Genomic DNA, 12,282 nt, shown 5'->3' on the forward strand with positions numbered 1-12,282 from the left:
ATAATGGATTAGTCTTTAGTACACAAGGTGCCTGAATTTCCAGGTTTTCACCAAGGTACCTATCCAAGGCGCTTGAATTGCCAAGTTTTCACCATTGGACGCTTATTTCTCTTTACTATTTTTTTTTGTATTTTTCAAAAGCTAGGTATACCAAGGATCTTCAAGCATAGAACTTCTTGAGATGAATGATGTTAGTAGGATCATTCAAGAGTTCTCCTTTCGGTGTAGATAGCTGATAGGCTCCGGAGCCAAAGGAAGCAGTGACAACATAAGGACCAAGCCATGTAGGTTCAAACTTGCCTTTCTTTTCTCGATCTTCTTGGACTTTCATGTTTTCTTTAAGGACCATGTCACTTGGTTGAAAGTGTCATGGAAGCACCTTCTTGTTGAAATTCCTTTTGAGACGAGTTTGATAGACTGTGAGATGATCATAGGCTTGTTGTCGCTTCTCGTCTAAGAGATCTAGCTGGGTGAGCTGAGCTACTCTATATTCTTCATCTGATATTTGCCCTTGCAAAGATATGCGCAAGGAGGGAAGTTCAACCTCTATAGGTAGTACCGCTTCGGTACCATAGACTAGGGAGTATGGAGTTGTGCCTGTGGATGTACGAAAGGAAGTTCGATAGGCCCATAGGGCTGGATTTATTTGTAGGTGCCAATCACGGCCGGAATCATTGACAACTTTCTTTAGAATTTTGAGGAGGGTTTTGTTAGTTGCCTCTACCTGGCCGTTACCTTGTGGGAAATATGGGCTAGAAAAGCGGTGATGGATGCGGAGGGAAGTGCATAATTCTTCCATGTTGAGATTTTCAAAGTTACCTCCGTGGTCGGTGAAGATGGTAGATGGGATGCCGAAGCGGCAAACAATGTGGTACAAGATGAACTTGGAGACCTGAACTCCTATAGCTGAGACTAGGGGGACTACTTCCACCCATTTAGTGAAATAGTCTGTAGCTGTTATTATCCATTTATGTCCATCAGATGAGAGGGGTGTGATAGTTCCAACTAGATCAAGGCCCCAACAAGCGAAAGGCCAAGGTGGTGCAATAGGCTGTAGATCTTGTGCTGGAGCGTGCACAAGATTTGCATGCTGCTGACATGGGAGACACTTTCTGACAAAGTCACAAGAATCTTCTTCAATGGTAGGCCAATAGTAGCCTGCTCTAAGGATTTTTCGCACTAGGACAATACCACTTGTGTGGGCACTGCAAAGTCCAGAGTGTACTTCCTTTAACACCATCGTGGCCTCATTTTGGTCTAAACATCGAGAGAGAGTATTGTGATAACCCCAACGATATAGGGTATTGGCTATGATAACATAGCGGGATGATTTTCGGATGAGGTTCTGGCGTTGGGTACGTGTGAGGTGAGGGGATATGATACCATCGTTAAGGTAAGTGTGAATCTCATGGTACGAAGGGGATTGGGGACCAACCAAGATACAAACACGGTTTGAATCCTCATTCGCATAGGCGGGTGTGAGGAGCTGCTCCACTAAAAACTCATACTGTGTAGTTGCTTGGGGAATTTCCAAGAGCGAGCCTATAGTAGCCATAGCATCTGCTGCTTTGTTTTGTATTCGAGGCACTTGTGTAAACTAAAGCTTTGTAAAATGTTGGGTTAGCTGATCAACTAGCTCTTTGTAGGGTAATAGCTTTTCATCTTTGGTTTGATATTCATTTAGGGCTTGGTTGATGATGAGCTGAGAATCACCAAATATTTGTAGCTCAGCAATGTTCCATTCTGCAGCTATCTTTAATCCTGCTATGAGGGCCTCATATTCAGCTATATTGTTGGTGCTAGGGAATTGTAGCTTGAAGGCTTTTGGAATGTAATCTCCTTGAGGTGTGACCAACAATATTCCTGCCCCTGATCCATGAGATGTGTATGAGCCATCAAAATAAAGTTTCCATGGGGGTTGTTCTTCAATTAGATAGATATGCTCATCTGGAAATTCTGTGATCAATGGATAAGCATCTATTAGAGGTGCATCAGCTAGGTGATCTGCTATAGCTTGCCCTTTGATTGCCTTTCTATCCACATATTGGATGTCAAATTCGCTAAGGAGCATAACCCATTTGGCCAAACGGCTTGTAAGTGTTGTTCTGGAGAGCATATACTTGAGAGGGTCAATCTTGGAGACTAGTTGGATGGTATGACTTAGCATGTAATGGCGAAGCTTTTGAGTTGAGAAAACAACTGCCAAACAAGCTTTTTCCATAGGAGTGTAATTGAGTTCATAACCAACTAGGGTTCTACTAATGTAGTAGATGGCTCTTTCTCTGCTGTAGTCATCAAGTTGTGCTAGAAGTGCCCCTAGAGCAGTAGGTGTTGCTGATATGTACAAAATCAAGGGACGACCAGGAACTGGTGGAACCAAGATAGGAGGATTGATGAGATACTGCTTGAGATGGTCGAAGTTGCGCTGACATAAAGGATCCCACTTGAAGTTCTCATCCTTCTTTAGTAAATGTGAAAATGGTGTACACTTATCTACAAGTTGGGAGATGAAGCGCCAAACAGATTGAAGCTTTCCCTGAAGAGAATGAAGCTGTCGCAGTGTCTGGGGAGGAGGCATGTTTAAGATAGCCTTGACCTTCTTGGGGTCGATCTCTATACCTCATTTAGAAACTATAAAGCCTAGAAGCTTGCCAGATGTGACCCCAAAGACACATTTCTTGGGATTCAGCATGAGATGATATTTGGCTAACCTATCAAAGACTTTCTCCAGGTTAGCAAGATGATCCATGAAGGTATGATATTTGACCAAGATATCATCCACATAATCCTCCAAAATGCTATGGATGAGATCATGAAAGATGGCTGTCATAGCTCTTTGATAGGTAGCCCCAGCATTCTTTAGGCCAAAAGGCATCATGTTGTAGCAAAAGGTTCCCCAAGGGGTAGTGAATGCTGTCTTATGCTGATCCTCTTCTGCAATCTTCATCTGATTATACCCAGAAAATCCATCCATGAGGGACAAAATTTCATGTCCAGCTGTAAGATCTACAATCATATCTATGTTGGGCAAGGGAAAATCATCTTTTGGACAAGCTTTGTTAAGATCTCTAAAATCAGTGCAGATTCTGATGTCACCGAAAGGTTTAGTGATAGGGACCATGTTGGAGATCCACTCTGAGTAGTCGATAGGTCGGATAACCTTAGTAGCTAACATTCTTTCTAATTCAGCTTTGACCAATAATGCCACCTTGGGGTGCATTTTTCTAAGCTTTTGTCTGACGGGCTTGATCTTTGGATCAACTGCAAGATGATGAACTACAAGCTTTGGATCAAGTCCTGGCATGTCTTGATATGACCATGAAAATTGGCCAATGTTCTCTCTTAAGACCTCAAAGAGGAGGTCAGCTTGGTCTTGTGATAGGGATGCAGCAATGTGAACAAGTCTGGGGATCTCTGAAGAACCAATGTTGACTTCTCGAGTATCCTCAATTAGAGTAGAAGACACCTCTGGTCGATTATCTTGAGGAGGCAATGCTAAATCCTCATGTTCTTCTTGTGGCTCTGGATTTTCTTGCTGAGGGGTTCTCTTCGTTGCCTTAGCTAGTCTCAGATTCACCTTAGTTCGAGTTTTGGGTGTATCGGAACTAGGTTGGGGATTTTCTCCAAAATACCCCTTGGGATCTAGCTTGTAGATATAGGTAGAATCTGGCTTTGTTTTCTTGTGAGGAGTTTCAGCTCCCATGAATCTTAGAAGTGCCTCCTCTGATGTGAACTCATCGATGTGTATGACACTTGGTTGGTCCCAATCTATGAGTTGTGGATGGGTGAGTGGTAGGTCAATGAGGTGGATGGATAGTTCTTAGAGAACAGAGTCTCCGAGGGAGATTTGGTCTAGGATATCATCATAGGCTCTCTTTTCAACTTCCTCAGGAATGTCTTCAATTTCGACAAGGTTATGGTGAATGTTCGAAAAAGCGTGACCGTTCTCATTGGTGCCCCCAGTTGTGGGTATGCCAAAGCCAAGACCTGACTTCGATTCCCACTTGTGTGTGTCGATGGGGCACTGCATGCCTCTTTCTTCTGGTCCTAGACCACCACCTTGATAGTTCCATTTGTCAGTGATGAGCTTATGTTCTTGGAGATACTTTTGGCTAAAGTGATCAAGGCGTGCTTGATTTCTTTGAGGTGCATCCTTATGTAACCATTTGTTGATATCTGGAGTGAGCTCCTCATGAAGAGGGATTTTCGAGGATACAAAGGTTGTTGGGCCAAACTGTTTGTATCGAGGAGGTGGAATCTCCTTAGCTTTGTGATATGTTAGTCGTCCATGGGCATGTGGATCAAGTGGGAGTGCCCCGACAGCAAATGCAACTGACAGACTATACTCTCCACAACCTTTGTTATTGATCTTCACGGTAGACAGGGTAGAGGCGAGGATGGTTTCTGGGTCATTATAAGTGTGGGATGAGCTGGCGATGGATGTGCCGATATCAATTCCAGGGAAATGGTTTGTATATGAAGCTTCAACTGCATTGCAGTAAGCAAAGGGTTCTGGATCAACATGGATGGTTACCTTAGTGCCTTGATGCGGAAATTTGACACACTGATGGTAAGTGGATGGAACGAATTTCATGGCATGAATCCATGGGCGACCGAGGAGGATGTTAAATGGTAGGTTTAGATCAATAACATGGCAGAGTGTCTCTTGGATGACTGGCCCAACCTTGATTGGCAGCAAAATAGTTCCTTTTGTGGTTCTTTCCAAGTTTTCATAAGCTTTGATGGTGATAACCTCACTGATGATATCTGCCTCAGTATACCCAGCTTGTTTTATGAATTTTAGGGTGCAAATATTCAAGGCTGATCCATTATCTATCATTACTCTTTTAATAGCAAAGTTGGATACCATGATGGCTATGCAAAGCGGAAGGGTGTGATCTGGCTCAACCACGGGTATGTCGATGGGTTTGAACGATAGGGCACATGAGGATGAGAGGTGTCCAACAAGATTACGAAAATCAGTAGCATTGATATCAAAAGGGACATGGGATTCTATGAGAGCACTGTCAAGGATGTTCTTGTACACAGGACTAGTGCGAAGAAGGTCTAAAATGGAGATTTGGGCTGGCATGTTCCCAAGGTGTTCCAAGATATTGTACTGGCTTTTTGATGGAGCTGATGGTGTTGGTGTAACAGGTGGGCCTGCGATGTTAAATTGCGCTCTTCAAGTGGTGACTGTACACTCATTGTTTGGTCCTTGGATATTGATAACATTGACGGAAGGCTCTTTCTTGGATATACAACCTATAAGGCTACCATAGTCTATATAGGATGAAGTGTGGTCATTGTTCTTCCCATGCTGTTGGTTTGGCTGACGGTTGTTGGTGTTTTTGTTGTTGGTTTGGATAGGTGCTTTTCCAGGATTTTGATTGTTGTGAGGAGGAAAAGCATTTTGATAGATCTGTAAGCCTGCATTCGGAGAGGTTTGGGCACCAACAGTGATTTCCTTCCGATCAATGAGGTCCTACACATAGTCTTTCAGTTTCATGCATCTGAGGGTAGTGTGACCTTTTACCCTATGAAATTTGCAGTACTCATTATCTTTGTACCATGCAGCTTTGGATTGGCTTGGGTCAATTTGCTGGGTAGGAGGAAATTTGATGAAGTTTTCCTTGACTAATTTCTCAAAAATGACATCCAATGGCTCACCAAGGGGTGTATAGTTTCTAGGTGTAGGTTGGAATCTAGGCTTTTGTCCTGCAGCTACATTAATGGCATTAGCTTGATTGCTAGACCCTTGGAAGTTGGGTCTTGGATTGTGGTTTTGATAGCTTTGGTTATTCTGTTGTTGGTAGTTGATAGCTTGTTGATTGTTTGGTTGATATGGTGGGTTGGACTGGTTGTGAGAAGGACCAAAAATATTCACATTTCTGGTGTCAGTGATGCCATCTGTTGCAACATGCTTGTTTTTGTTCCAATACCTAGACTTGTCATTGGAATGTGATTGATTTTGGTTGGCTTCCTTGTAAATATTGACCACACCATCTTTAATGAGTCCTTGCTCAAGGATCATTCCTTTCTCTTTGATATCTTTGTAGGTCTACAAACAGTTCATGGTCATGTGGTGAGCCAAGCTAGGATGGGCATTATCAATAAACATCTTCACCACATGGCATTATGGCAAGGTGCAGGATATGCGGGTGGTAAGGGTTTGCCATCTTTGTAGGTATTCGGCAAGGCTTTCTCCACCTTTTTGCTTGGTGTGGACAAGATCAACTATTGATAGCTCTGTTTCAACAAGATGGGCATATTGGGCTACAAATGCCTCAGATAATTCAGCAAAGTTTTTAATTGTGCCATAGGGGATTCTATAAAACCATTCAAGAGCTGGTCCAGCCAAGCTTTTGGGAAAAAGGCGCAAGAGGAAGACATCATTGTATGCTACGTCCTGGCAGTGCATGCAAAATTCTTTGATATGTGTGACAGGGTCTCCTTTTCCTCTGAATTTGTCACATTTGGGTACCTCAAAGTGTTTGAGAAATGGTGTCATGGTAATGGCTCTGTCAAATGGGTAAGGACACACATTCTCAAACTTGAATGTCTTCGGATCATTCCCTTCTTGGATGGCTTTCAGAGCTATCTTCATTTGTTCCCATTCTGAATTGATAGGTGATGGCTGGGGTGCCCCCAATGTAGGAGTGCCTTGAGGTAGGTATGTGCTGGATGGGGCCACTGAATATGGATGGCTATGAGGGATTTTCTGATAGGGATTGTACATTGTTTGGGCAGCTGCATGGTGGATGATAGGTTGCTGAGGGGGAGGTGGCGCATATTGCTGCATGTGCTGCGAGGCTTGCTGTTGATATGGGATTGAGGAACATAAGCTGGCTGTGGGATAAATGGATTGCTTTGTGGAGGTAGGGTATAAGATGGTTGAGAGGCTTGGGGAAAGGATTGGGGGGCTTGTGGGGTTTGACCAATATATGTGGGTTGTGCCCCCATTTGGGATGGTATTTGTAAATAATTGGTGGTTGGCTGGGGTGGTGGATTACCTCCTAGAAGTGGCAATGAAAAGTAGTTGGTAATTGGAGGTAATGGATTAGTTGGTGGTGGAGGTGGTGGGAATTGAAATCTTGGGAATGGAACTGATGGGGTTTGATAGCTTTGTGGTTGGATTTGGAAGCTTGGTAGAGTGGTGGCAGGGGCTGGGGTCACTTGGGAGCTTGGTAGAAAATTGGTAGTAGCTTGTGGGATTTGATAGCTTTGTGGAGTGAGGGTAGTAGCTTGTAGATTTGTGGCTAATGGTATTGAGCTCCCAAGACCTAATGGAAATGATGGGATTGTGCTTTGGGCTGCAGTGAACAAGCTGGGGGTGATGAAAGGTTGATTACTTGGCCCCATGGGTGGCATCCCTATTGTATATTGCTGAGGTTGGCCAAAGATGCTAGCATTGATTTGGGAGATTGGTGGATTTGGAAGGCTGGGTTGGGGAGCAGCAACAACAATAGTGAAGGGGGTGAACGGTGAGCTGTTTTGGGTAAAGGGGGTTTGGAGTGGAGAGGTATGAACCAAGGATGGAGTGGTGGTGGCTGGGTTGGCTTGTGGCATGGAGATTTCAACTTGGGTGGATGATGGTATGTTTGGGTCTATTGGATCATATGGATTGGCTGGAGGCTCTTCTTTTGGCATATATTGAGGATAATTTGGATCATAAGAGCCTATGGGTGGTGGTAGCTGCCCAAACAATGGGTGAGATGGATTTGATAATGGAGGGGGTCCTCCAAAGTCAAAGATTCCTATATTTTCCCTTCAAAAATTAGCCATGATTGTCTCTTTGTTTTTGTCTATAAAGGCATTTACCAATACTGCATTTCCTGGTTGGTTCATGAAAGCTTCAATGTCAGTACATGATGGCATAGATTTCTCTGGGCTAAAGGATGGCTGAGTGCTCAAGGAGGGTGAGGTTGTTTGATCCAAATGATAGGGCTCCATTGTTTCTTTCTTCTTGGCTAAGCGAGTGACGGGTGGCATGAAAAATGCTCCTAGGGATGAGATGCAATAATGCTGATGGATGCAAAAGGGGGAAGGCTTCTCTCTACAAATGATTTCCTAGGTTAAGGCAAAGCTATATGACAAAACCTAAGGAGGATTGGGTTGGAGATTCTAACTTCAAAGATATGTTGCCAAACCACGAAAGGTCTGCTTTCCTATGTGCAAGCTTGGTGGTGATTGTGTCAACTTAAGGATAGACTAATGATCCTTTAGGAAGAACACGAGATTGACCACTTGTGGATCCCAACCTTTAGCTCAAGCTGATGAGGGATAACAAGTGACAAAGCTGGATTACCCTAGACAAAGCTCTGTCAAAGAGATAACCTTGGTGAGATTGATGGATTTGGAAGATTTTAGGAATGGCAAACTTTTGGCAAAAGTGACAACAATTTTTAAGGCTTGGATGTGAGGTTTTGATTGCTGGCTAGATGGTTTGATTCTAAATGAGATGGATGAGCTAATAATGCTTAAGGGGATAACCTAAGATGGCTGGCTTTTCTACAAAGATGACTCTAAAGTGAAGCTTATCCAAGAAGATGTGGAGAAGCAAGGGTGTCTAATCATAGAAATCATGCCTAGGTGGTAAGGCATAAGCAGGATTAACTCCTGGATGTTGGCTAAATTTGATGTTGCGCTCTAACCAGGCCTCTTGAAGTGCTTCGTTGGTAGCTTTGTCCTCTGCTTTGTGGAGTTTGGCAATTCATGGGCTTGGTGTTATTTCTTTTCTCTTGGCTAAAAGTTCTTGGTATGCTAGAGATGGTTTGAGTTTAACTTTGTGGAACTTCTGTTTGGGTTTGGGTTGCTCTGACATCAATTCCTGAATCCACTTGGCTTTGAGAGATCTTGGTTGTTTTGCTTCAACTCGTTCAACTTCTGGAATAGGCAGTGACTACGCTAAGTATGCCCTAAGCTAGGATTGACCAAGTTTGGCAAACATTCATTCAACAAATAAAAGATCAAGCAATAGATAGAAACAACCAGATAGAAGTTTTTGATTCTGATAAAGTGATACTTGTGCCAAGGAGTGTGTATGTTCTACAAATGTTTCGATCAGTCACCTCAAACACATTAACATCCTAGATGGTTGTCTACAAGGCTGACAGTTGGTTTAGCTAAGGAGTCCTCGATATACCCAAGGTACGTGAAGCCCAAATCTGTATATGAGACCAAAAAGATGTCACACAGCCAAGAGGAGTGGTAACCCACTTCTCCTCTTTCACTTCTAAAGGGTATAAAGTTCCTTGATGCTTAGCTCGAGTGACAAAATCTTGATCCCAAGAGAGGTGTCTTTCGATTCACCTCCCGATTCTTATACTCTGCCAGAATGCTGGAGTTGAGGTCGTCCAAGGGGTGATGAAATCCCCAAGCAGGCCTCCTAAAAAGAAACAAGGTTTTGGATCCTAATCTTATGCACCCAAGATGGCCTCGAAAGATGACAAGGGGAGAGAAGACTTGGATGACCTTGGGCTAAAAAACATGCTTGTTCTTTTACCAATTGACTCTTATGTGTGCTAATCTAGACTTTGCAAGCACTCATGTTTAAGAGACAATGTTCATTTCCAACTTGAAGCACCAACAAAAGTAAATCGATCGAAGAATGCAAACAATAAGAAGAGTTAGGGTCAACAAAAGAAAACTCGCGTGCCTAGAGGCCCTCCACGTCAAGTATCGATTAATTTTCTTTAAGGCATTCAAGATTGAGTGTGAGTTTGTTTTAAGCCCAAAACAAAAGTGTGTGAGATTCGATTTCAAGTGCATGCCCAGAGGCTCTCCACGTCAGTTTTTGTTCAATTTTAGTGCCCAAACTTGAAGTATGATCGATTTAATCTAGAGTTTTGATCATTTAAGAATTTTGATAAAGTTAAAGCAAACATTCAAAGACCAAGTGAGTGAGTTAGATTGTGGAACATTTAACACCTTTTTCAAGTAGACCCATCCCCATAAATGGCACTGAGATTGTAACCAATGGTTAATATTTGATGGGTGATTAGAAAAGAGGTGAGTCCAAAGAACTACTCAAATTGATTTTTGCAAATTTGTATTTTAACTTAACAAAGTTTCTTAAATGTGGAAAAGAGATTTGTTTTGTTCAATTTTTAGAAGCTCCAAATGAAGTGTTTGATATTGCAATGGTTAATTGATCCTTGGCATTCAATATTGGATTTGTTGTTTTAATCATGCATTCAAGGAAAATTTGATTTTAATTCATGGCATTCAAGAGTGATTTTAGCAACATGCATTCAAAGAAAAGTGGTTAAACATTCAAGTGTTTTCTTTTGAGCATTCAAGATTGAGATTTTGTGTGTTGTTTTAAGAACTTTGAAGTGATTTTTTTTTAACCTTAGATCATTCAAGATTGTTTTGGACTTAAAAGTAAAAATGACTCTTTGGACTTTGGTTTTCATTCAAGATTTTGTGTTCTAGTTTGCATATTTTAAGCCCAAAAATGATATTCCTAGATTGTTTTGATGCATGAAAAACCTAAGAAACATTCAAGATTTTGCAATAAGACATTTGTTTGGAACAAATAACAAAGCTTTTAGGACAATTTTTGGCAACCATTTAGGACTCTTAATTTTCATGAGATTTTTTAAAAGAACTTTAGTGTGCACTTAGTGTTGATTTTGAACCTTTTGAAATGGAAACTTGAAGTTCTTTTTAAATTCCCAAAAATGAAGTGTTCCTAATTTTGCATGAATGCATCTAAAATCTTGATGTTGCAAGGATGCAAATGATTAGATTGGTTTAGTTTCACTTGTTAAAAGATTTTTTCTTTTTTGCAAATGTTTAATTTTTCAATGGATTTAAGTATGATTTGGGGGTTCATTTTAAGCACTAAAAAGAAGTGTGTATGATTTTGCTTCCTTAAAAAAAAATGGCCAAGATCTCCCACAAGAAGAAGAAGAAGAAGTAGATGGAATAAGAAGAATATAGACAAGAAGAGGAAGAAGAATTTCAAGTTCTTTGTCCACCTATAAGCTTGAAAAATCTGCAAACACTATGAGATAGATTATGAGTTCCTTTGTCTTCTTCATGCTCATGTGGACCTACAAAACCAATTTATACAATCCTACCAATCACAAAAACAAGTAAAATTAGCCAAAATCAGAAAATGACATACAAAACTTGACTAAAAAAGCTAATGAAGATGACCCATGCAGGGTCCCATCGGGCGTGCCAAAATGTATATGAGCAATGTTAGTATGATAATAGAAACCAAATTTAAATAAAGCTTCTACAAACTAAACAAAATTCATAAACTTCGAGATAGAAGAAGATGAGCTCTCAATTGAGAATATGAGCCATTAATGGGCTCTCTCAATGAGAAGCTCTCTTGTTGAGTAGCTTTGTCTAAATAGATAGGATGTATGCTCAAGATTATGCTTCAAAAAGGGCTTCAAATGGAGTTGAAATTTGGGTGTGAGTGTATGGTTTTGATGTAAAATGGCTTCTCAAAATGGCATTATGACTTTACTTCATGGATTGTGTTATTTTGCAAAGGGGAAGGATCCAATTTATAGGCAAGAGGCTTGAGGGATTGAGGGCTAAGATGCAAGGATGAGAAAAAGCTCATGGAGGGCATAGATTGCATGAGAGGAGAGCACATGGATTGTGCTTCCTTACAACCAATCAAAGAGTGACACATGTCACATGGTGAGAGGATGGAGGAAAGGGGAAGGATGAGTCAACAAAGGAGGCTCAAGGGATAAAATCTTCATAAAGACCTTCATAATGACTTGTAAGAGCAATAAAAGGGCTTGTAAGAGTCATTTATGACCTAGTGGACTTCATAAAGTTTTATGGTTGAGATATTTTGAGGGTGATGAGAGAAATTTTGACTTGGACTTGATTAGGAAGGTTTTAAGCTTGTTTAGGCTTGTGCAAATGATTAGAGGATGGATTAGGATGGTTTAGGATTAGCTTAGGGATAGGCAAGTGGGTGGCATTTAATGAGGGTGGGTGAAGGAGGAGATATTTGTTAACTTTGGCTTGGGTTAGTAAGTTTTAACCCATGTTTAGGGAATGTGACAAGGTTAGGAGGGGATTAGGATTAGGTTTAAAGACATCTTCTAGAAGAGTCTAGACTTTGGATGAGGATAAAGACTTTCTAGAATAGTCTAGAATTTCTTAGGATGAGGATGAAGACTTTCTAGAAGAGTCTAGAACTTCTTAGGATGAGGATAAATTAGATTTTTAGGAAATAAATAAAGTTTTATTTATTTCAAGGGTTTGGGTTGAGGAGATATTTATTAAAACTTTTTTTAATAA

The sequence above is a fragment of the Cupressus sempervirens genome, chromosome 2 (assembly GCF_028749045.1).
Source record: "Cupressus sempervirens isolate cs-2001-9-10 chromosome 2, ASM2874904v1, whole genome shotgun sequence".
Classification (NCBI taxonomy): Eukaryota; Viridiplantae; Streptophyta; class Pinopsida; order Cupressales; family Cupressaceae; genus Cupressus; species Cupressus sempervirens.